This window comes from Erpetoichthys calabaricus, chromosome 18 (genome assembly GCF_900747795.2).
Source record: "Erpetoichthys calabaricus chromosome 18, fErpCal1.3, whole genome shotgun sequence".
NCBI classification, from domain to species: domain Eukaryota; kingdom Metazoa; phylum Chordata; class Cladistia; order Polypteriformes; family Polypteridae; genus Erpetoichthys; species Erpetoichthys calabaricus.
Genome location: NC_041411.2, coordinates 44,902,609 through 44,923,837, shown reverse-complemented (window position 1 = coordinate 44,923,837; position 21,229 = coordinate 44,902,609).

The window sequence follows — 21,229 nt, the reverse complement described above, 5'->3', positions numbered from 1 at the left end:
GATGCTGCCCCTTGCATCACTAGTGCAACTTTTTAAAGCCACCATAGAGTCTCTTTGGTCTACTCTCATTTGTCAGAATTTATGTTCACGGATACCAATTCAGTCCATCAAGCCTGTTTGTTTAGATAATAGCTAAGCTGTCCCAACATCTCATCCCGATTCTTCGTAAAGGTTGCCAAGGTTTCTGCTTCAACTCCGTGTCTCAATAGTTTGTTCCAGAGTCCCACAACTCGTTGAGTAACGATGTGCTTCCTGGGTTCAGTCCTAAATGAACTTCCCCTTAATTTCCACTGGTGTCCAAGTATGTGATTCACGGTTTAGAACTCCCTTAGAACTACCTCGACACCTCTGAGAATTTTGAAGACCTAGATTAGCTCCCCATGAAGTTTCCTCTGCTCAAGACTAAACAGGTTTAATTCTCCGAGATTAGAATCTGTCCTTTAACTCTTGTGGTGCACTTGGTTGCTGTCCTCAGCTTTGCTTCAAGTGCTGCTATGTCTTTTAGACATGGAATGTAAAACTTGGAAGATTCCTCAAACATAAGTTTGATAAATGAGAGGAGACCATCATGCTTGTCTGATTAGCTAATAGCTAAGCTGTCCCAATATCTCATCCAGATTCTTCTTAACGGTTGTCAAGGTTCTGCTTCAGCTCCATGTCCGATTTGGAGTTAGACTTTATAACAAGCGAACACGTATTTCTTGCATGACTTTCTGGGTTCCAATTTGATTTCTGGTTTACAATTAGGCTTTGGTGTATTAGGTTTCAACTCATTTCTGGTTGATATACACTTCATCTCCTGGTCCTCTTCACACCTTCACGCAGAAAAGATTTGTCCAAGTTTCCTGACACAACAAAGAAAAGTCTTGCATTCTCATTAATGTTTCAATGCAATTTTTGTCAATACATTTTTTTTCTTCATCCACAATGACTTTGGTCTTACATTTCTTCTCTTGGTAATGTGAAATTATTTTACTTTTAACTTCTCTGTTACGTTGTTTGATTTACATTTTTTGTTTCACATTCTGGGCTTGTCTATTAGTGTTGACTTCCCGGTTTTGACCTTTGCCTGTTAATAAAACTCGATCCGTCTCCTGATTCTGTTCTTCTGTATATGTCGCTTCTGCTCATGGAAGGGTTACCTTTTATGGTCATTGTCATTTGGTGCAGTTTTTTGATGGCTGTTCCTATGCCCATTGACTTATCTTGTCAACCACCTATATAAGATGGCGTCCAGGAACTTCATGTTGGATCAATTTCTGAGCAAAAGAAACCTCTTGAAGAATGCGCAAAGAAAACAAGTTAGTGTCTGGAGTTTTTCAAATGATCTTTTTGTTTTGTGGTTGCCTTTACAACTAAGTTTGATTTATTTTTTTTTTGGTTCTATGCCCTCAGGCTTTCTTGACGATTTCTCTTTTTTTTCTCTTATCTCCTGATCATTTACTTTTCTATGTCTTCACAACAATAAATTGAAAGTGTGTTAAATTTATGTCCATTGTTGAGTTGATTGTTTTTACGATGCAAACGGCTTTAAAAATTTGTATCTTGTCCAATGATTGTTTTCCGAGTACTTTATTTGCTGTTTGGGGGGGGGTCTTTAGGATCAAGACTTATTTTTTATGACTCTGAAATGATACTACATAATACTGTTATTATTAAAGTAATTGTTAGCATTTCTTTTTTTGTGGGCAATGTCATTATCACAGTCCAATTGTCAGGATGCGCCTCCTAGTTGCCAGGGTGGTGTGGTCCTGGAAATCGCATTGTGTGATGTCATTGGCACAATGCCTTAAACCTTCATGATGGGTCTTTCTTTATCTGTTTGTGAATTGAGATTATTGAGTTTATTGGTGGTGTTGTTTGTCCCTTTCCACTTCCTGGGTTGTCTGTCTCTGCTGATCAAGAGATGAGAGAGCTGAGGGAACTCTGTATGAATGGAAACCAGATGGAATTGGCCCCAGTGGACTGAAGACATCTGCATGCCAACTTTTTGGGGTTCTTCAGCATCTGTTCTTCTTTCTGAGTTTGCAGAAGCTTCCCCAACTGTGGAAAATATCCTGTGTAGTCCTGGTGTCAAGGAAAGAGCATTCCAGTAATCCCTAAGACTTCAGATAAGTAGCTCTTACTTCATACATCATGAAGAACTTTGAGAGGCTGATCCTAAAACGGCTCCAACCCCTGGTTTCAGATGTTTTGTTATCCTCTACAGTTTTACTATCAGGCATGTGTTGATGTGGAGGTTACTCTGATTGACATGTCCACAAAGCCCATTCCCACTTGGACAAAGAACTGGCACCACCGTCAGGATAATACTCTTTGGTGTTTCCAGTGCCTTTAACACAATTCTGGGGCCAAAGCTCAAGGCAATGCATCTTGATGCCCTCACAAACTCCTGGATCATTTACAGTACACAAGCATGAAAATCTGTGACACAAATTGTGAGCAGGTAGTGCAGATCAGGTAGTGACAGCCCCATCCAACATTGGCTGTTACAGCTCTGTGATGTCTTGCTGCCTCCCAAAGCATCTGGGAAAAGAGGTTTGTATCCTGATTGCCCCACAACCTACTGGATTAGTTACAGTACATGTTGTAATAAAGCACAAAGGAGGCAGAAAAAGGTTTTGGGGACACCACCCCAAACATTGCATAGCATACAAATCAAAATAACTCAAGCATTCAAAAAATGGCTCCAGAGCAATGCCTTGTTACATATCCAAAACAGGGAGAGCTGTTGATAAGAGCCAGGGGTCATGCAAGGGAAGCAGGAAGTACTTTATGTTGGTTTCCCTTCGGAACATCTGTAGGAGAAGGAGAGGAAAGGTTAGTGCCCTTCAAAAAAGCCTGCTCTTGTTTTCCACCCTCGGTTAAGCCCTTAGCCTGCCTCCCAAGCGCACGTGTGTAACAAACGTCTGTGAAAGTTCTGCACAAAGTGCGACACAAATCATGAGCAGGTAGTGATGTCTCCGACCAACATTGTCTGCTATGGTTCTGTGATGTCACGCTGGCCTCACAAAGTATTGGGGAACAGGTCACGGGTGAACCCAGCAAATTTCACTGATCAACACTAGTGTCTACCTGAATAGCTATCAATCACAGATTAGCAGTGCTTTCAATCGACCACCTATCCACAGTATATTTTCATCACCCTGTTTACCTTCACCTAAAGCCATTTCTTTTTCTCCACACTCTGACCTTCACATATTTCTGCCAAAAGAGCCCTTGTCCATCCCTACTAACCAAAATCTAGCAATCTGGTCTATGTGAATTCACCTGGTTATTACATCTGAAGTCCCAAGTAGTATATACGAGAACTTGGGCCATCAAAAAGGAGCAACATCTAGAGGTCCTAGGTATTCACACACTACTAAAGATAAACTTTGGTGAGCTCAGACAGGCTATATAGGCAGAGCCAGACAATATCATGAAGTGGCTTAAGAGCGCCAACTAGTAAGAAATCTCTTACTGCCAACACTATTAACTTGAGAACATTATAAAGCCTGTTGTCCCTCTGCTAGCATATGCATTGGCTATAAATAAGGTTTGCTACCTGTCTTACATATGCAATGTATTTGTTTTTGTTTGTTGTGGCATCATGTTATTTATTTTTTGTTTCATTTCACCTGCACCATATTAATAAATGTGTTCATGGCTCTAGGGTTATAACGGAAGTGCACTATATAAGAATAAATTGAACTGAATTGAATCAATGTATGGTACATTAAATTAAGGGAAAGATAAAGAATAAATAAAAACGTATCTTATGAAGCACTGTCACAGCGTCCCTTGTGAAAGGTATCATACAAAAATAGATTGTTTTTATAAAATGCTGTCTGACAACGTTCGTTTATTAAAGAAGCAATTTAAAACCGAGATGGAGTTTTATCATTCATTTTCTGATAGTGTTTCTTCCGGTAAACATTATCTAAAAATAAACGATTTTCTGAAGACATTAAGATTCATTTTTAATGCAAACTGAAAATGTCCAACACAAAAGTGTTTTAAAAATGAAATATTTTTTTAAATGATACAGGTGGTATGAAAATGTTTATTGGAGCGGTGTGTGAAGGAGAAACAAAATGATTAAACAAACAGCAAATCCATCCATTTTCATCCATTTATCCAGTAGTAGGTTAACATACAAAATCACTTGTTCATGTTCATAAGGTTTTTGATATGTATGTTTGATACTCTTCTTTAATTTAAAAAACTCCTTGTTAGGATGAAAATAAAAACAAAAGCCTATTTTAATAAACTATGGATAACCTGGCACTGTGGTTAGTGCTTGTTTTATCAAGAGATGGAAAATGGCAGGAAACGATAGGTCAGAAGATGGGGGTGTAAGTCAAGAAACAAGGATCGAAATCAGAAAAGCGAGCTGATCTTCCATGAGAGCTAAAATCTAAATTAAAAATCAAAGTCAGATGAACAGGGGAGTTTCAGAAATCCATACTAAAAGCCTTCAGAAGAAGTCCACAAATGAGGACAAAGGGATTTTTACAATGCCAGTTTAAATATGGTCACGTTAATGATGTCATTTGACACGACTGGCGTGCCGAATGGTGGCTCCAATTTTCAAAATCAATACAATAAATTTCAGACAAAATATTAAATAATTTTAACTACTGTATGCAAAAACAGTTCTAAGGAAACAATGGTAGAACTCTTCTTGTTGAAAACATCAGATACAAAAACAGATATTTGCACAGAAAAACATTAGAAAAACTTTCTAAAAAACATCATAATCGTAATTGTGCTACTGCCTGACATACTTACTGTTTTGTCTTCAAATCCCACACATTTTATGTTGCTTTCTGTCCTCTTTGCATTTTCTTTCAATTTTTGCATAAGTTATACTCTGGTCTTCCACACACACTTCTCAATACATATGTGATAGTTTAACTGGTGACTCTAAATTGATATGTTATGTGAAGGAGATTTGAACATGAAAAGTGTGTGTAACGCCTTCACAAAAGAGCATAAAGCAGGCAAGAACCTTCACTGACCATCTCACAATAGACTCACCCAGACCAGACTGTCAAACTACCACAAGATGACTGCAACCTGACTTGGCTCAAAAATGGGAGAACTGATTAAACTTTAAAAGTAAGCTTAAAACCTCAAGTCACTCGGGATAATGTCAAAAAGGCAATGATTATTTCTTGCAAATGGAGAAAATACTTATTTAGAATAAAAAAAATGATGTTCAAATGAAACAAAGCATAAAAAAATACAGTGAAATCCAAACACAGAAGCAACTCCTTCAGCAAACATCAATGAGCAGCTGCTCAAGCTCCTCTTTCATTGGCTTAAAATAGCCAAAGGGATGGCTCAGAAGTGGTGACATCAGGGAGGCCACACCTCCTGGGGCTCCACCCACAAAGAACCAAGGAAACACAGGCAAAATAGACAGAACATGACTAACTGATTATGAACAATTTAGAAATAATAACTAATAAATCAATTTACAAAGGCAACAATAAATCAAAATATACAGGATGAATTAAACAAGAAAAGAATAAAACTGGGGACACACAGTGTAACTGTACAAACATAGAAGGAAGAGCGTTTGGCTAAAAAAAAAAAAAAGATAACCCAAGGCTAACAAGTCCAGCTCATAATACAGAAATCGGTATCCACAAAGAGAGTAGACAGAAAATCCAAAACAAAGTCGGCAAAATTCAATGATCTTCTGACGGACTTGCTGCTCAGCCTGTACTTAAAAGGCAGAGGGCAGCCAATCAGCAGTGACTCGCAGTGAGCTCCGCCTCTGGGTGCTCAACCCAAAAGACCCATGAGATGCACACTGTGTGTTTTCAGTCATGTTTTTTTCCTTTGACTTTTTATTTTCAGGCAGTTATCACATTTATAAAATTTTCTTAACATTATGTTTATTTTTTTTTGTATAAAGTAATGAATTGTTATATTTCTCTTGTGCTCTGTGGGTGTTACCCTAAAAGTCATGGCCTCCCTGACATCAACACTCCCAAGACCTCTCTCTGGATATTTAAGACACAAAGATCAAGTTTAAATAAAATAAATTCACAACACATCTAGGTGTAAAGCCAGGAAGTACTTCTTTACGCAAAGAGTTGTGGGAATCTGGAACAAACTACCAAAACATGGAGTGAAAGCGAAAACCGTGATAACTTTTAAGAAGTATCTTCATATTGGGACAGCTTACTAGATTTACTTATTTGGCTGACGCTTTATCCAAAGCAACTTGCAACATCTGAGATACAATTGGTTACATTTCTTTTTGGTTTTTCCAGTTTGAGCACAGGCAGGTGAGGTGATTTAAGCAGGGTCACAGTGGTGGGATTTGAACTCGCAACCACAGGGCCTGAAGTCGAAAGCCTTAAGCACTGTGCCACACTGCCTGCCTAGGTAGGCCAAGGAAGGCCTAGCCTTGCTTTTAGGGCTTATTGTGAAGGCCTCACACCTGTTTGCTATACCTGGGACTCCATGTCAAATATAATACACAATATATAACTTTGAAATAATATTTAACAACAACACGTACATAATAAATAATTGTAAATAAATACAATTCAAAAATCAACAGCAGTGATAATAAAATGGACAAGATCCATGAAGCATGGCTGAAACATAACAGTGTGTCACCATGCAGCAGGAGAGAATTTGTAATGTTGTTTGCTAGAAGCACAATATGTGCCACCGAGAGTTCACCCAATAAAAAAAATAACACCTGTGAATCAAAGCTGGAATTTTGCATTAAATACTAACATTCAAACAGAAATAAAAGTGGAGTCAGAATTTTGTGCTTGGAAGAGCTTACTTTGTTGAACTGGCTCTTTGGAAGCCAGAAGTAAGCACCTGCCTGACTTAGACTAGCTCCTGGGAGCACAAAAATGACAAAGAAAACCACACCATGCGGCAGGAAAAAGGGCAGTAATTTTACAAAAGCTTATCATCACAAAACTCTACGAGATCACAAAACGGACTGTATCTGCATCTCTCTGCCGATTTTAGTCGGACCTTGATCGCTAAAGAGTCACTAAGTAGTTGTAGTGTTTGTGTGTGCTGGACGTGATTAGAAGGTGCCGCTGCTTGACAGTGAGTTTTTCCACAGTGTCCATAGTGATGATGTCACATAAACGTGAGTAGGTGATGTGAGGGGCAGGTAGTCAGATAGTAAAGCAAATCGAGTAAACTAGCAGTTAAGAATGACTCTGGCACTCTGCGTTATTTACTATAGAAGAAAACGGTATGGCCTGTGTGTGAAGGTCAGGCCCTCACAGAAATCCAATAGGTCAGTTTGGCTTTAGTGATGTAATTGAAGGCGGAAGAGTGAGACACACGAGGAGGCGAAAAGGCATAGGAGGCACACTGAGAGTCGTCGTCAAAAGCATACAACTATGAAAGTCTTTACAACTGGTACAAATGTCACTACATTTTCATTTTTGTAATGTCCCTTAAAAGCTTTTAAATTATTAAGATGGTGTAATGGTGTGTTCACTGTATTAAGATAAGCCCAAGTTAAAGGATGCCTTGTGAAACAGATTGGTTCTGCAAAACATCACGTGACAGTGCTTCAATATAACATAAATGTTACTTTTTATGATGAATATTGGTTCATGAAATCATTACATTAAGGCAAGAGTGCTTCTATACAGCACACATTCACAAAACAAAAGGTTCTGCATGAAATAATCATTGATTTTATAAAGTACTCCATGGTAGTACTAGACTAAAAGGATTTTATAAATAAAAAGAAATTTGTGATTGTCCTTACAAAACAAAAATGAAGTGATATATTTTTTTAAATTACTCTAGGAGGGTGCTTACAATGGAAAGCACAACATAAAAATAAATTGACTTTGTAAAGCCCATTGAGGTATTGACTTCATAAAATAACGGTATATTGACGGATTAAGACGTAGACAGCTGCTCAACATCCGTTTGGCGCGGACGCTTTGGCTTTAGAGTTGCATTAAACTGCTGCAGTAAAACATTATTCCTTAACGTTAGGCTTAGCACTGCAATGTTTTGGTTGCATGATAGGAAAACTGGACCACCCCATGACAGCGTGTACATAAAACATGAAGTCTGGACAGTTAGGTACCCCTGGCCACAAGAAAATCTCTAAAGTGGAGAGCGGGAGGCAGCGCAGATATCCAAATGAAACCTTAGACACACATTATCTTTGGTAGTCAGACCATAAAAATCAATATTAGCAATCAGAAAACAAATATAACACTAAATAGCGAAGTGCAAAAATGTACGCGTACACCTCATTTGATTGGTGGCATTAGCATTAGCGCTAGACTTCCAATCACATTGTACATGTAGAGGTATTTGGAAAAACTGCACACTCTAATTGTAAATTTAATATTGTACTTTAGCCTAAAAAGTGGAAGTGCAACAATAAGATTAAATTGAAACACATCTATTAATTAAATAATATATAGCTATTAATTAGTTTGTTGGCTTTCTTTATTAAGGCCAACGGATTGACATCCTGACCGCGTTTCATCCCTGCCTTCCACTTCAAGCTACCAAGATACATTTGGGCTCTTCTTGGCCAGTACAATGGTTTTAGTCGATGGATGGATGAATAACAATGAACAGTTTTAAATGATTTATATTGTCATGATGCCACAAGGCTCAGTGACTGCTAAATATGAAAAACCGCTTAGGAAAGGCTGGGACGCCTATGATGCGTTTCACAGCAAATACCTCTGAGTGAAATACAAAGCTGCGTACAGTGATTGACCGAGTCTTTAACTGACAAAAGACAAGCAGGCCGAGTGTTTTGCTCAAGGCCAGAGAGGCAGTCAACGGAGGAAGAAGAACATGTGGCTTCTAGTTAGACGCTTTAAGAACCAGATAATAATGCCTGGAGGTCATGCTGTTAATAGACAAATAGATGAGAAAACTCCTGATTATAATAATAATAGATTGCATTGATAGTGCCATTTATAATTGATAGATTGGCAAGAAAGGCACTATATGACAAATAGATTGATTGATAGGAAAGACACTACTTTGGAGATAGCCAAATACCGTATTGTATATGGATAATCACTACATGATAGAGTGCTTTATCAATCTGTCTACTATATATTAAAACATGAAGAACTGTGTGTCCATTCCCTTAAAGCAATCTTATTGGTCAGTTTGCAGCGAAAGAGGAAGTGTGAGAGATGTATATAATCACGCATGTGCGTCTGGGAACCACCTCTCTGGCTCTGGTGAGGTAAGCAGTTCCACCTCTGGATGAGAAGGGGGCACTGATGCTACTGCTATCATCTCTTAGCATCAAAGGCAGGGGTGTCTTAACAGCATTATAGGCCCCCGGGTCAAAGCAGTGCACTGGGGCCCCTACCTAAACAACCACTCAGTAAATCACAACATACATAGATTAGCATGGGGCACAGCGTGCCCAAGTGTTAAGATGGTCCTGATCAAAGGGCCACCAAAGAAAGATGCACAACTCTGCTTCCTCCGGCACAGACGCTGTAAAATCCAGGCCATTAGGGAGCCAGGCCTCAGACTTTGACTGCTGAATGGGGAGGATAGTTTCCGAATCCCAAGCCAAGAGACCCAAAAAAGAAACCAGAGATTAACTTTTGTTATTTGGGTTTTATTTTGCCACCCTGCAGCTATAGTCCAGCTCAGATTAAATGAGGTGATCCAGCTACTGCCAAAACCTTTAGCCTCCCTACAACAGTTTGCTCCTGATCACGCTTCCATAATTGTTGTTTGTTTGTGCATGTATATTTATATGTTATAGAGTACCTGTCAAATAATGCAAAGAGTACATGACACATGTTTTGCCCTATTTGGGGCTCATCGGGTGTACGCACCTTTGCTTCCCCTTGCGAGGGTTGAACCTCATGCATCAGCACCTGTGGTGCTGTGGTGAAGCCTCAGACATTGCACCACAGCAGCTGGCACACTTAGGGCGTGGTGGATGTTTGCTGACTGGTTGACCAAGCACAAGCGTTACCAGGTAGGTGACCACCCAAATAATTGGATTGCGATTCAGACCTATGTATACATTACTCCGATCAACACCTTGTCAAGTAAGTGAACCAGCCAATATATATATAACTAGCTGTCCCCCACAGCTCCACCCACTTAGTAGTGAAACAGGACAAACTTTAAAAATCTAATTAAAAAAATGTAATTCTGGTGAAGCGGAAGGTAGGTACGCTCCAACCTCAAACGTTGGCAGCGTATCCAATTGTGTTCAGTTCTGTGGGGAGAAAAGCACATGGCCATGATATCTCTGGCAATCAGCAGCTACCCTCTAAAACACACGTAGCTCTGATCTCGATCTCTCTCTCTCGATCTCTCAAAAATGCCAAATGTTACTCCTTAACAATCTGTAGATGATGCCTGTTGAAGAAACGGGTATCGCTAGCAAAGCGGAGGCAAGGTACATCCAACACATGGCGAGAGGTAGAGCAACTTGAACAGAGGCTGGTGTGTGAGTGAGGAGAGCCCCATCTGGCACCCTACTCCAGAGGCTCTGGCCCCCCTCAGCCAGCTGCCTCTCTCTCTCTCTCTCAAAAATGTCAAATATTACTCCTTAACAATCTGTAGATGATGACGTCTGTTGAAGAAACTGGTATCGCTAGCTAAGCGGAGGCAAGGTACACTCCAAGATGTGGTGAGAGGTAGAATGACTCTAACAAAGGCTGGCGCATGAGTGAGGAGGGCTGACTCAAGATGGCGGAAGATTCCGGTTTAAAGGCCTTCTGGTAGGAAGAGGTGGGTCCTGCTGAACGGACACCAGAAGTGACATTGGTGGTTGTATAGTTGTCAGTCTTCCGGTCTGCAGAGGGATGAAGACAAAAGGCTTTGGCACACAGCACAAACTACTGGACCAGTGGGGTATTACCATCACCAGAGCTTTTATGCTGTCGTTTATGCACAGACACTTGACAACACACTTGACACTTGTAATTTTTTTTTTTTCCTGGAGCTTCTGCAAATGTTTAATTTCCCCTTGGGGTCAAATAAAGTATATCTATTTGTCTTTCTCAGTGAATTCCTCTCACCAAAACTGTGTTCAGGTGATGTTTTCAATAGACTCTCTTCGGGCGGACCTCCAGAGCTCACTCTATTGAGGAGGGTGTCTCTTTATATTGTACATCACTGATAACATCTGGTTACACAAAGGTTAAGATTAGGGTTGGGGATGGTGATCTGACTCAAGTCAAGTAAAGCAGGTGACAAAAACCTGCAATTTAGTTGACTGTCTTGTGGAGCTCCTGAATCATAGACCTGTGGAGGTCTGCAGTTGGACCCATCGCAATGGATGAATGAATATTGTGATGCTAGTGATTCCTAGAAGTATCTCTCTGGTTAGAAGATAAACTGGTCACAATCTGTTCTCCTACCTCTATATTGTCTCTGGAAATGCTGCTCCTTTTTTTCTGTCCATCCCTTTGGCTGTCTCATTTAAATCCTTTGGAACAGACATCCCAAGTTGCAAGTCACTCGTACTCTTAATTATTGCCAGTTTCTCAAAAGTGAGAAGATTCAATGACTTCCTGCTGATCTGTGTCTCTGTATTTTAGAATTAGAGTAGTGATTGCCAAAAAATAAATCCTATTCCCCGTCTCAGGTTTGAAACAAAGAATAGTCAATTACCTCTCTAAGCAGGCCACCTACTGTAAGTGCACAGTGGAGTTTAAAACGCAATGTGAATATTTTGCCTCAGATCTGATCATTTCTTTGACGTTTTCTGTTTACACGTGCATCCTACCTACTGCATATCCAATCTCCATGTTTGCGCTGGCAGCACTATGATATGACAGCCATGTATAAATAAATGAACGACAGATTAGACGGGTGAAATCATGTTTACTTTACAAAGGATCTGTGAAAAAGGTTGAAACAAGACTGCTTTTTTATTCTCTTCATTGTTTGTAGTCCCCGACTATAATTCCTTCAAATACACTGTTATTACAGCAATTGTCTCCTCAGAGGCATCCGCTAAGGTGATACAAAACACATCACCTTCTTGTAGCTCCGCGACCTGTGTTATCAGGCACTTTTCATTTATTGTTGTTTGCTTTAGGCAGAAGTCAATGGCGCTAATCAGCTTTGCTGCACAGACTGTGACATAAAAAATAAAAGTTCTGATCATATCGAAACTGAGTGTGACAGTAAACGCAATGAAAATCTCCCTTTCAATTTAAGGATTGAATTACTGGAGTGTGTGTGTGCCAAAGAATTGCAATTACTGTAAATGAAACTGCCAGAAAGTATAGCTCATTTAGTACCTTATGACTGATTTTTGCCCTTGCAAGGCAACCGCAATTACTTTACAGACTCCCATTTGCCCAATTTCTTAGAATAAGTGTTATGAATATGTAGGTTTCTATATTCTTTCCTGGTCAATTTTGCATTTATTTTTCATCCTTCCAGGTTTAAGGTTTCAAAACATCCTGAACTGTACTATTTTCTTTCAGCTTTTGGTTTTGTTTCAGTACATTAAATCTCAGCTAAGGTTCCTTCCCTGACTAGGGTTCAAATTCATGTTTTAAGTCATCTGGCCATTTTTGATTCTGTTCATTATTTCTATTCTCCAGTGCTTTGGTCATTTTCCATATATTTGTGATTGGTCCACCTGCCAGTCACAGCCAGGAACTTTGCCTAAAACCCGGGGGGGGCGGGGGCGGGTGGGGTTGGGTGGGTGTCAGGAGCTCCTGGCAGTTCTTTTTGAATGCACTTCAAGGTGTTTGAGTTCTGTGATTCTTCTCTGCTTGTTGCAGTTTCTGGATATCTGAGCCTGTGTTCTGTTTTTTGACTTTGCTTTGTAATCTGTATTGGGACTTGTTTGATTTCGGTTATCTTCATATCACAGGCAATTCCATTTTACCTTTGTGCTCCAAGGAGCTTCATTGTTATTGGAGAACAACGTTTTGTGAAGAATAATATTTTATTTTATGAAGATTCTATGAGGCCCTTTATTTGTCTAGTCAAGGGTTTTGACAAGAGTTTTCCCCCTCTAGTGCGTTTGGAACTTTTTCAGACTTGCATGCATTGGGACCTCTACTCCTTACTCATTGTAGCTGCTATTCTTTTCACATAGTATTCTTGTTTTTACCTGATATCATATATATTTTTTATTATTATTAGTAAGAAGATATGTTGTTAGCAAAGGACCTCCCCTGGAAGTTTCTGGAGGGTACATTAAATGCACTGTGTTCAGTGTTTCGAGACTTTAAACAACACTTAATGAGCAATTGACCGTTATTTAGGCAAATGATGTAAAGGTATGCTATGATTACATTTTGTTTTTCACTTTCACTGCCTTCATTTAGGAATTCTTTGAATCTTTTTGGCTGTTTTTGGTGTTTGACCATGAAGATTCCAAATTTTGAGTTTATTTTTGTACAGAAAATATAATTAACTTAGTTAAACATCTTTTGCACCTTTTCTGTTGGCATTTTGTTTTGTTATGGGTGCCGCCATTTCTCAAGTCCCATCATTGAGGCACAGTTCCCAATTACCAGAGGGCAGGATTTTGTAAGTTGCAGTATCTGACATCTGTTAAAGGTTGTCTTTAACTAGAAGACTTGGTGTGATTCTTTCTTATCATTTTTCATATCAGGCATACAACTTTTTTTCGACAATATTTTCCAGGTTTTGTTTTTGCCTTGGCGAAAATGTGTCTTGATTTTTGGTTTGACCTCCATGTGTGTATACTGTATATATGTGTGTGTATACTGTATATACAGTGTGTGTGTGTGTGTGTGTGTGTATATATATACATTGTCACACAAAAACGAGTAGTTGCAGCCAACAGGTTCAAAAGAGCATGGACAACTGCAGGAGGGGCATACTAGACAGCACATTAACGCTTTTCTCTCTCTCAGAAGGAAAAATGACGAGATGAAACCCGATAAAACGTAAACAGACGACTTTCCAACAATGCACTTCCGCACCAGTCTACAGTCCCCCAGGATGTCCGGTCTCTCGTTAATGTCCTCCCTTCCGGCTTCCCTCGCTGATGTCACCTTCATAACCCCGCTCCTCCGTCAACCTTATTTCCTTTACGACTGTACTTCTTCCAGTTCCACCCCATAAAAGCTCCCTCTGGAAACTGTTTCTCTCCTTAATGTGTACTTTGTATGCAGACGACTGGTACCTTGGCGCCACTGCTTGGCCTGAGCTATACACACTATACGGGCACTGTTTCCCCAAACTCTTAATCGATTCCCTGTGTCTTTTTATACTTCACTATATATATTGTGGAACGAGCCCTGGACACAGACAGGCGGACATCATTTTGTCACTCAACACACGTTTATTTACAATACTATGTACAGAAGTAAAGCACACCCCAGTGCCACAGCACCAATCACCCTCAGTCCAGGCCCTCTACACAATGCACTTCACTCTCTTCAGGTCGCCTCCTTGTCTCTCCTCCCAGACCTCGTCCTTCTCCTCACCCGACTCCAGCCCTGAATGAAGGGAGGCGGCCCCTTTTATTATCCCCCAGATGTGCTCCAGGTATGTTCCAGCAATCTTCCACCGACACGCCACAGTGTGGCAGAAGTACTGCTGCATCCCCGGAAAAACTCTGGGTGTCCCTGCTCCTCTTCCCCGCAGCACTTCCTGGTGTGACGGAAGTGCTGAGGTCCAGGGCTCTCCAGGCATTGGGGCGCACCCTGGTGGTGACCACGGGCCCCTACAGGGTTGAGCTTCAAAGCTCTGTACCCGTGGTCCCCACAGCAACCAGGCAGTCGTCCCTTCATGGTCTGGAGGAGGCGTGAGCCTTCCTCCGGTCCTCTTGGGCATCCCGGCTGGGTACCACCCCCAGCCACGTGCCATATATATATATATATATATATATATATAAAATGTGGTATATGGCCGGCCGTTCATCCTGGCCAAAACCCCCACACTGCCAGATGGAGCCCTCCTGGCAACATGGAGGTGCCCCGAATTCCAGCAGGGCATCATGGACCTTGGAGTTTTGTTTTTTTTTTTAAATTTATTTATTAATTTTATTGTTATCATTTCATACAAATAGATCAATTTATAACAAAAAAAAATTGAAGACAAATCAAACCCCACCCCTGAGAAGGAGAGCTTAGCCAAAGGAGAATTGCTTAGGACTTTTTAATAAGGCAAAAATAAACAAAAGAAAGGAAGAAATATATATCGGTAAATAAAAAATGGAGAAGGGAAGTAAATGCGGTAATAGTTATTTCTCTTATTCTAAAATAATATTGATTAGATCCTGCCAAATTTTGAAAAAATTCTGTACAGATCCTCTAACTGAGAATTCGATTTTTTCCAATTTCAAATAATATAAAACATCGGTTTCCCACTGACTTATAAGAGGAGAGTTAGGATTCTTCCAATTAAACAGAATAAGTCTGTGTGCCAAAAGTGTAGTGAATGCAATCACCGTTTGCTTGTCCTTCTCCAATTCAAGTCCATCTGGAAGAACACCAAACAGAGCTGTTAATGGGTTAGGAGGGATTGGGACACTAAGGCTGTCTGAAAGGCACTTAAAAAGTTTGGTCCAAAATGATGTTAGTTTGGTGCAGGCCCAAAACATGTGACCCAGTGAGGCAGGAGTTTGGTTGCAGCGTTCGCAGGTTGGATCTTGCCCTGGAAACATTTTGGACAGTTTTAAGCGAGACAGATGAGCTTGATATATAATTTTTAGTTGAATAATTCTATGCTCTGCGCATATGGAGCTCGAGTGAATTCTCTGCTTTGCTACCTTCCACTCCTTTTCTGATATATTGATTAAGAGGTCTTCTTCAGAATGTCCTCTTGGATCTTTGAAAGGTAGGGACTCTAATAAGATTTCATATAATGCGGAAATGGTGTTTAATTCCTCGAAATTGAGCAGTATTTTTTCCAGCATGGTGGAGGGTACGAGATGAGGAAAATTGGGCAGTTTCTGTTTAACAAAATTTCTAATTTGAAGATAGTGAAAGAAATGTGTAGCTGGGAGGGTGAATTTGGAATGTAATAGTTCAGAAGATGCAAATATGTTGTCTATAAAGATCTCTGAGCAATTTAATCCCAAAACTTTTCCAGGTATTAAAAACTGGATATGTTTGCGAGGGTTGAAAGAGGTGGTTCTCTTGCAGATGTGCTACAGATAAAAGATTTTTCATCTTAAAATGCTTTCTAAGTTGGTTCCATATTCTGAGTGAGTAAAGCACAATTGGGTTATTATTATATTTGCGATAACTTGCATTTATTGGAGAGCAGAGCAGGGAATATAAAGAAGTACTACAGGATTTTACTTCTATTGCGGACCAAGCCTGTGTATGTCCAGGTTTTTATGGCTTGTATGTTTGCTGCCCAGTAATAAAACTGAAAATTAGGTAAAGCCATGCCACCTTCTGCCTGAGGTCTTTGTAGGGTTGCTCTTCGGATATGTGGGTGTTTTGAGTTCCAAATGAATGAGGTTATTGTTGAATCTAATTGCTTAAAAAATGATTTATTGATATATATTGGAATGTTTTGAAATAAAAAAAGTTTAGGAAGGATATTCATCTTAACAATGTTAATTCTTCCGGCTAGAGTGAGATGAAGGGTTGACCATCTATGCAAGTCTTGCTTAATTTTTTCCATCCAGACGGCAAAATTTTGGACCTTGGAGTTTTTCTTCACAGCCCTGCTGGATACAGTGGGGGCCGCCAGGGGACGCTGCAGGGAGGCCCAGGAACTTGTACTTTCCATATAGCCCGGAAGGACTTCCCAATCACAGGAACGGAAGAGATAATATACTTCCGGGCTGAAGAAATGCTAAATGCTAAGTATCACATGGACTGGGGGGATCAGAAGCACTTCCGGGTCATGGACTATAAAAGGACTGTGGGAGATCCCAGCAGTGAGCCGAGTTTGGAGGAAGGGTGACTGAGCTGCTGGGAGTGGAGAATTGTGTATTGTGATTATTGTTTATTGATTATTGGAGTATTGTGGAGTAGAGGGTGCTTTGTGCACATTTATTACAATAAATTTAGTTATTGGACTTTTTATCTGGCGTCTGGTCTGAGGGTTCAAGGGGACGACAGCGCCCCCTATCTGTCACTAATATATATATATATATATGAGTACTTCTCATTTTCTGGTCAATCACTTTCAAAATACTGTCTTCCATTTGAGTCCATTTAAGGTAGATCACTGTTTTTGTGTTTTGACAGTTGACCTTTTTTTTTTTTTTACAATAACCCACTAAGAGTTTTCTTTCCCCTTTTTTATGCCTTACTTTTGGGCATATTTGTTTCCCCTTATGAATGCCAAGATAGAAACTATCTGTGAGACAGTCCCAATGATAAGGAGGAGGAGGAGGAGATGAAAGGTATAATGTAGTGCAGGAACAGGCAGAGCTCTTAAGCAAAATACTAAAGCACAACACTCAAACCAAAAAGTCACATTCAAAAGTCAGAAAAGGTCCTAACTCACTAAAATAGACTTTTTAAAATAGCATGGCAAGAATTTGCACAATACCAAGCGACTTTGACATCGGGGATAGCCTACCACTGTGTTAAAGCATTTGTTGGTCACATTTGTTAGACGGGGGGGGGGGGGGGGGGGGGGGGGGGGGTCGTCATCAGTACAATATGGCAGAGGCAATCCAAAAAGACGCAAAATGGCAGCACCCATAATTTAAAGCAAAATGGAAATATACATGAACTCTACACATTTTATAACCTTCAGTACATACGAGTATTTCTGAATTCTCCTTTGCAGATTTATTTTTTTGCTTTAGCTATGTTTTTGAATTTCTCACCTTCACTTTATTTTTCCAACTAACAGTTGCCTTTCTGTGTTTCTATTTTTTTTTCCTGATTCTACTTTGATTTTAATTTCGTTCTGACCATGTTACACTTCATTTTTTGGTTTGTTTCATAAACAGGTGGTCCACTATTAACCTCTCATTATTAAAAGCACATCTACACAGTTCCTCTTCTTCTCTGTTTCTGGTGGCAGGAGTGCTCACCAACAGTAAACCCATCCTGATTGACAAATGATTAAGTGACATTTGTCAGGCTCTACCCATCTCAATTTTTAATTTTTATTTTATTGATCTTTTTAATGTTTCCCAACCCGGATGTCTCAAGGTTGATGACATTATTATTATTAAGTGTCATGGGAGCCCATCAGTGCCAAGCTGCATGCTTCACTGCTAGTGTATGATGGGTCACTGATGCCATTTGTTATAATTGCTAAGGGCAAATGAGTCTCGCTTCACTTTCAATATACTTTTTGTGGTGAGAGTGCAGTGGCAACATGCTATCTTTAGTAACAATTGATAGTTTCTCTTGGGAAATTCCTAGATGTTCCCTGGCCAGCTAAAGATATTATCCCTTCATTGTGTTCTTGAAGCTCTCTTAGTGAACCATCCTGGGGAATTTCAAATCGTCTAAACTGGCTACATGTTTCTATTCGAGGGGTCTCCTATATTGTCGACTGTTGCAGTGTATGAGCCCATTAACTCTGTTGCAGCAACTTTATTCAGACCAAGCTACATCCCAGAGAGAGATGTGTTCTTGATAGGGATGCCCATGTCAAACAAGTGGAAGGTGACAGGTCACTCACAAAACAATCCAAAAAAGCAGCTCTCAAGATGGTTCTAAATACTGTATGTGTAAGCAAATCACAATCCAAATCAGGATACTAGGACCCTCTCCTGGATTCACGTCTGAGGGTTGTGTTCACCTACAGGCATCTGATGGCCACAACAGCCACATGAAGGTTCCATGTGATATCACTACTTGAAAGGTGAAGAGTCCCATTTGGATGACAGTAAGAAACTCAAGTCTTTATCCTCTGCAACTGAAACACAAAAAAAGCATGAAAGCTGTGAAGGACACACTGTTAAATAAAGTTTAATTTCATGTTTTGGTTCTTGTATGTTGATATTGGTACACCATAATGATCATGAGCTGGTTTAGAAGACAGGGGAAACCATTATTTGTCACCAATTTTCCCATTAGCACTACATCATGAATTGATTAGCTACATCAAAACCACCCTAACTCCATTCCTAATCTTACTAAGGGAAACTGCATGCCCAGGAAGTGGTCAAGATTCGACCAGAGTTTTAATATTTTTGAAACTTGACTCAAAAGTATTGTCAGATGTGCAGCGTAAGTCTGCCAGCCACTTCACTTCCAGGGAAGAATTGCAAGGGTACACCATGATTGAGCAGTGGTTTACCCATACTCCTTTTTGTCCTCCGACTGGAAAAATCAATCAAGAGAAGTGACGTAACCCAATCTCCATAGGTTCCCTTTCTGGCCCATTTGCCTCAAAAGAGGACATAGACAGGAACTGGGCATCAGCTTAAGTGGAGTGAAGATTGTTCTGCTATTTGAAACGGGTGAAAGCAGTTCCCACAAGAAATGTACATCTCTTAAGGCTCAGATACAGGTACTGGAAAGTGGTTTTACAGTACTAGTTTGAGATAAGTGAGCATCTCTTCTTCTCATGCTGTCATGTGTGAGACAGTTGGGGGAGGCACCTACACCATGACTGGTCATTAGATGTGACGTTTAATTAGAAATACACTTCATTCCATTTTCATCCCTCAGTGGATTCTACGTTCTCCAGTGATTTACAGGTAGCTAAAGTCTAAGAAGCCAATAGTGTTAGGATTGATGTTTGGGTTTCGTCCGATTCACGTATTTTTCTCAACCCTTTGATTCCTGTCTGTCTGGTTTTGCTTTTGCCTACATGGTTTTTGAGTTTCACCTGCCTTTCGACTATCTCTTTCTTAGCATATTTCAGCATCTGGTTACTTTTCTCACAATAATTCTTGGATGCCTTTTCATGTCCATAAGATGGGAAATATCATCCTAGGGGGTTCATTGAAGGGTTTATCAGGGTTGGGGAGGTGAACTGTGGGACAACTGGGGCTTCAGGCCTACAAGAGGTAACCAAACCTGTTAAAGCCCCATTATCAGGTGCTACCCTCAGTACTCCAGATAGGGATTCAATATCTCCAGCACTAACAAATGTATGGGTGACACATGAAGGCTTGTATGCCACTTACAAACAAATGGTAATATACTTCTACCACACTTGATCTTCCTATTGAGGTGCAACCTTTCCGCCTTGACTCTGCAAGTCAGAGCGAATGTTAATCTGCCCTGCACTAGGTCCCCTAATATTTACTTTATTACTCTAATCCAGATATAAAAAAGTAAGAATTGTAAAAGGAATGTGGTATTTATTAAAGTATGATAATACTAAGGAAAAGTGAAGTAGAAAATAAAACGGACAACAAAGTCTGGAGATATATAGAAACTATTGAAATCATCAGAAAAAATAACTGAATTTAGAGATATCAGGTAATTGAAAGGAACTACTCTGGGCATCTCTCTCCTAGGAGATTTCGTTTTGCCGATGTGCTTGCCTTGTTTGCGCATTAGTGGCGGAATGAAAAGTAAAAGGGATACCATTTTGCCGATGTTAGTGGCTAAGCGACTTTGTCTTTCTTCTGAGGTTTCATTTTGCTGACGTGCTGGCCCCGCTTGTGTTATTAGCGGCTAAGCGAGTTTTCTGTTTCCTCTGAGGTAAGGTTTCTAAACTCTTTTGGGGCTCCCCCCAACAGGACGACATGCCAAAGAGCATCCCGAAGCGCGATCGCTGCATCTGTGGAAGACAACCTATCGTTTGTCGTGGCAATCGTAGGCTCCCAGCGCTGTAGCGGCTCGCCGTGAAAACAAATCCTAAACGATCACAGTCACGCTATAAGTGCCTGCCGTCGATGGGCGATGCAAGGAATATTGTAAAAGCAGGGAACAGTATTACTTGTCCACGACTCTACCTGATTTCTGTGTCTGTGTATGGGAGAGTGGTAGATCCTGCTACAATAAATAACCCTGCTATTCCTGTTTCAAGCTGAATGAAGCTGTTTTTGATAAAGTACTGAGACGCAGCCTCGTGTTTTGGGGTGCAAGACAGGGACTCACACGTCACAATATATTATTATATTATTACTTGCTTTTGGGAGTCAAATTCAGGGCTCATCTAATGGTAATTGCACCCTGTGAAAGATTGAGGTCTCCGTGACCCCTTGAACCCTCTGAGCAGACGTCAGACACCATATAAAAGTCCAAATATTCCTTTTATTTAGACCAATATGTGCACCAAGCACCCTATACTCTACAACACTCATATATATAACAAATCAATAAACAATAATCAATAACCACCACTCCCAGACACGTCGCCACCCTACCTCCCAGCTCAGCTCGGCGTACTGGGC